General features: G+C 34.9%; 1 non-coding gene across 1 annotated transcript; it reads left to right on the top strand.

The window, feature by feature from the left end:
- The first annotated feature begins 4,148 nt into the window (after positions 1-4,148).
- On the top strand, positions 4,149-4,221 carry TRNAA-CGC (transfer RNA alanine (anticodon CGC)). The gene has a single exon. It is a non-coding gene; the product is annotated as a tRNA-Ala (tRNA).
- The last annotated feature ends 1,777 nt before the right edge of the window (positions 4,222-5,998 follow it).

Below are 5,998 nucleotides of genomic sequence, written 5' to 3'. Positions count from 1 at the left end.
AAAAAAAACACCGATCCGCGAAATTTTTTCGTAAGTTTTACTGGTCCGCGGACGAAAAAAGTTTGAAAAGCACTGCACTAGATGATGCTGTTCACAGGAATCCTAAATACATGGCACTGCTTTTGAGCTATTAGTGCTTATCATTACCATGACCTGTTACGAACGAAATAACAAAATACACTATTAATTCTAATTCTGAAGAAAGGGAAGTTCTGAATTTCGAAACATTCATACAGATCTGTTACCTTTCCATAAGCCGTTACTGAAATGCTGCGACTTTTGAAGCTATTCATTCGGATTCATTTTTGCTATGCGATGACATATGTATATTGAGAAGGCAAATTACTGTACACACTCCTAAATACTGCATCACTCCACGTCTAGCTCGAGTAACAGCAACAGTATGCTTGGGAAGGGATTCGAAGAAGTGTTGAAAGAGATCCATCCAGCGATCCAGCTATTGCCATCCAGCAATTCCCCGGGTTCCGCCATAAAATCGTCACAGAGCATGCTAATGAATCCAAAGACTGAACGGACCGTTGCAGCTGGTCTCACGGATGCTCGAAAGGATTAATATGTGGGGACCGCGGAGACGATGTGAATATTCCAACTGCTGTGCTCAGTGAACTACACTTGTGCAAAGTGTGACCGATGCACATTATGCGCTCGAAAAAGTGCAGCTTTCTAATGAAATAACAAGAGCATAAAGAGGTGTAGATGATCAGCCAAGCAGTTCAGTGTAGCGTGATCTTTTCAGGATTCCATCTAGCATGATGAGAAAAACCAATGAAGAACCATGCAAAGGTGCTTCAAATCCTTACATTGTCGATCTGTGCGTCCCAAATACTTACATTGTCGATCTGTACTCGCCTGTCCCACACAAAAGATGTAGTGCTTCGTGAAGTTTAAGCTAGATACGAATTCTGACATCCACTTGCAGCTGAAATCTCAGTTCACGACTTGGACAAAATAACGCATTTCCAGTCCTCTACTATCCAATGGAGGTGCTACTTGGCAAAATGCAGCCGCAGCAATCGATGTCTTTCTGTTAGCATCTGAGATAGCCGTTAGCGAATAACTGAACTGAGTGAGTTGCTGACGAACGGTCCGTATTGCAGACGTAGAAGAAACATGTGCATTAAAATCAGTCGTAATCTGACGAAGGTTGCACGTCTTGCCGTCGATATGATGCGACTGAATCTCCGAGTACTTCACGCATCAGTTGCTAGTTTATGGTCACATTGTATACGGTTTTCCGCTTTTCAGATACTGTTGGTACCAAGGTCGACAGAGAAACAAGGTTAAGATCTTCTTAACGCCAATGTTGCTTATTTTTAGAAGTTGGAGAACGAAGACACAAAGTGAACAATTGCTTTTGAGCAGACTAGACGTCAGACAAGCACAAATTTTGTAGTATAGTAACTGCGGTTGGTACACCATTACCACAGCACTATGCAGCTTGCCCAGCAGTTCTACTGCTATTGATGTCGAACATACGCTCTAACGAGCGCCGGCTATTTGTACGCTATCAAACTCACCTACGATAACAATCATTGGCGTGCTCATCTAATCTTTGATTTTATTTTGTATGGTAGCGACGGCAACCAGCGGCTAGCAAGTCATCGGTTCCTGTTGTGCTTATTTACATGATCGCACCGCACTTATGTATATAATATTTTTTTACAGTGTATACTTGTGATTTTGACATAAATGCTGTTTCTGTAGCGTGTATGGCTCAGCTCACTTTTAAGTAGTGGTCAGTAAGAATGGCTATTCTATTCATTTTTTGTTATAATTTCGTCTTTTATAGAAAAAGCGCCATCTAGTGGACAAAATTGTTAGTAAGCAATTTGGTTACTAAATTTCCTTGTAAAAACTAGGATTATCATAAAATATATATAAAATAACTTTTAAAATTACAGGGCTTTATTTAAATTCTTTAAAAATTAATAAATATTTTTTTAAAGCTATCATACTGTTCTTGATCATTTGTAACTAAAAATAAGATCGCAGATTTTAAGTCAAAGTTGTCAAAAAGAAATTTAAGCAAATTGAAAGCTACAATTATTCTTTTATATGTCATTTCTATACTTTTATTTCTGTTGTTCTTAGAAATTGTATTCATGTCCTAATATAATTTGGATATGGCATCTCACAGTTTTACTTTTAGTCTTACATAACCAAAAGCAATACAATAGCCAAAAAGAAAAAAAAACCCTTTCACTGTTTTTAATTAAAATTGTGTGGTTTGAAAAGTTTTAATACACACTTTATTTTGTATTTTTCTGTCTACAGACAGGACGAAAATACAGTCAAAAGTCGTTAATCCGGACTCGTCGGGACTTTGGCGATTCCGGATTATCGATTTTTCCGGATTATAGATCATCAGTTTAAATCTCGTAGGATGGCATGCAGAAATTCTAAAATTAAAAATATGAAACTGTAATTTATGAAATAAAGAACAATTACGATTTAAAGGGTATCAAAATTTACAAAAAAAAAAGCTTAATATTTATTTGTTTACTTTATTAAACATTTCTTTCAATGTAAGTTGTTTAAGTTGCTTCGTTTTATGTGATAATACTTTCTCTTTAATTCTATAAACAGACATAATTTCTTGTTCAGTTACAAAATTCCGCTGTTCAAGTCCCGTAATTGCTCTGCCGAGAATGCCGACTAACTTGTCAATCGAAATTTTTTCGTTTTCACTAACCTCTCTGTCACCTTCTTCATGTCTTTATCAATTTTTTGCAGCAATTCCACTTTTTGTTTGATGGACATCGAAACGTACTTTCGTTTTGTAGATCCTTTGGGAGCTCCAGCATCGGAAATTCTATTTGATATAATCGAAAGTTCAAGTTTACTTTTATAAAATTGCTTTTACAGTCTGAAAAAAGTAATAAGCCGGATCCAGTTCGAAGATTAAAGAACAACGCAATCATCAACATTAACTGAAATAGATAATTAGATAATTTTAGCTGATACCGTCCGTTGTACATTAAACGCGCACGCGAAAACGTATTCTGCACTTTCGCACACGCATATGCGCAGTCGTAAAGGTTTTACGCGCACGCGTAAACGCCTATTCGCATGTGTCAACGCGGCGCATGCGCACAAAGGTTTTAGCGTTGAGGTCCGGATTATAGATCATTTCGGATTATGGGTGTCCGAATTAACGACTTTTGACTGTAGTAAACAAAGAAAAATTATCGCCTTTAAACTTGAATTTTTCTTTCTAATCAGCGCAGTAACTCAGCACACATGACGCCGTTTTTTTCCCCTTTTCCAATGGAATAAATTTATATTCAACTCATTTCAGCGTCTGTTAGTTTAAAAATATGACCTCAGCATGACTTTAAATATCATGGGGCAGCTGAAAACGGAAGATTAAATCTTTTGTGATTTAAAAGTTTATCACTGCTATCGACTGATAGCTTAAAAAGAACGAGAGAAGGAATAATTTTGATGGCGGATGCCAAAATTTAGTAAATTATATTAGAAATTATACATACATACATACACACACATATATAATTTAAGGGAAATCGGGTCTGTAGAAGGAGATAAAAACTTAATATCAAGGTTTGACCCAAATAAATAAGCAAACAGAGAAACCAAGTTAGATAAAACCATGTAATAAATTTTGTGGACATACCCTCTTTTTGAGGCATTAAATTTCCATTAGTACCTCCTCTTAAGTGAAAAAGTCTTGAATTTTCAGCGGCATGTTATATGACTACGCAAAAAGCACAACTGCAGTCTTGGAAATATGGGAAATGCAGGATCAAACACTAGTCTATTTTGACATGCCTTCTAACCTTACGGTGGATAAGAAAGCTGAAAAACAGTCTTGTTGAAGTCAACTGCTTACGAAAAGTCCAGAATTTCTGTTATGCTTGCGGTTACTGATGACGGACTAAATTTTGACCTTAAGTTATATTGAAAAGAAAAACAATATGCAAGCTGCATCCTGGAATCATTTTTCGGTCCAAGAAAAAGGGTTGGATGAGAGAGGAATTGGCATTAGACTGGTTGGAATGGAGTATGGGTAAAGCGGCTAGGTTCTCCTAGAAACACTTTCTCCACGCTAGTCCTTGATTGATTTTAAAAGGGGAAGTCTGTGAGGTTTTCTTCCGCCTTCTTAGCATGCCTTCGTAGTGCAGTGGTCAGCACGCTCGACGCGCGTTCGAGAGGTCCGTGGTTCGAGTCCCGGCGAGGGCATTGCTTATTTTTCATCTCTCCTGCTTTCAAAAAAACCTAATGTCTCTACATGGTACTTTTTATCCTTCATTTTAGTGACACAGAAGTTGTTTTTCCCTTAGTTCTCACTATTCGTACTGAATACATTCAAAATAGCAAACGTTCCATTTTCAGTAATCAAAAATGTCGTTGAAGATGTGTTAGCAAGAAAAGTTATATAAAGTGAAAAAAATTCGAAAACCAATTCTTAAATTTGAATTTCCAATTACTTTAAAAAGATTAAATGAAATGGTGTACAACAGCCAAATGTACCAGCCAGATGTAAATTGGTATGTTCTGAAGAGAAAAAAATACTTTATACATGCCCATCAGTAAGCGCTTAACATCTCTTTTGTAAGGAGTCAGCTACAGGTTACATATTTCTATCATAAGACAAATATTAACTTATGCTTGTCGTACTTGGAGTTCAGCACCTGACACAGACTTCAAACAACATAAAGTTTTTCAAAATACCAAATGGAGAAAGATTATTTGTGCTTCTTGATTTGTGGGAAATGAGCTAGTGCACAATAAAATTACAAATCAATTATAAAAGGACTACATTTACAACAGAAATCTCTGTAATAAAACCATTAATTATAATGATTTCAATTATTTCTAAAATTTTAAATATGAAATCCCAGATACTGACTTTGCATTTACTAGATATCCTACCAACATCCTGCGTGATCAGTCACTAGGTATCCTGCGGGGGGGGGGTGAAGCGTGACAGTTCTATATCTCCCTTTCTACTGGACTGATTGACGAAAATCTGCGTTTTTCATATCTCGAAAGCGCGACTTAGGATATATGTTAGATTTATATATAGAATTAATCTAAGATAGGTATTTTGACACAAAATCGAAATTTTTCTGAAATGACATGCCAATTATTTTGCAAATTTCGATTCTACGACTCAAATTATGCCTAAATATTAAATAAAATGCTCAATTTTGGTATGAAATTTACGGAGAAATTTTTTTTGTATTTTTTTCAGTTTGCGCCAAGAATACTTTACTCGGCGAACTTCTTAATTTATGGCAACTTATCTTCCTTTCCTTGTTTTCATTGTAGACGAGCGAAAAAAAAGTTATCGTTCATATTTTCAAATAATTTTAGCAAAGTGCATAAACCACATTTGGCATTATTATCGCTCAAAAAAAAGATGCCAAATTTCAAAACGCGCCAATATGTAAATTCACGCATATATTAGAAAATTTTGAATAAAAAAACTCTAATTTTTTGCAGGTATTCTTTTAGAAATACACCTACTTTAAGATGATAGTAAAAATTTTATAGATTATATTCAAAATTATTTTTCGGAAAATTTATAAAAATTACAAATTTTAAAAATAAATCACAAAAAATGGGCGAATTATGTTTGGATTAAGCCTAAAATTCGAATTCTGGAAAAAGGAATCAAGTAAGTTTAATAAAAAAGGAGATATTAATAAATATATATCAAATTCAATTAACATTCAGTAGCTAATACTTTTAGAGTTAATTTTTTAAAAACAACACGTGCGATTTTTACAAAACTCGGCAGTTTGGCATAATTTGAATCGTAGAATCGAAATATGGGGAAAAAATTGGCATGTCATTTCAGTCCGATTTTTTGCCAAAATGCCTATGTTAGAATTTGTTACATATTTTTTGGTACATTGTTGTATATATTTATCTTATTTATTCATTTTTAATTTGAAATTATTCATTGCATCTGCATTTGTACCTTTGTTCACTCTTCATCATGTTCATTTTC

Source organism: Stegodyphus dumicola, chromosome 10 (genome assembly GCF_044657685.1).
Source record: "Stegodyphus dumicola isolate Sdum_Otavi_A_Nest chromosome 10, ASM4465768v1".
Classification (NCBI taxonomy): Eukaryota; Metazoa; Arthropoda; class Arachnida; order Araneae; family Eresidae; genus Stegodyphus; species Stegodyphus dumicola.
This window is presented reverse-complemented; position numbering and strand designations above follow the sequence as displayed.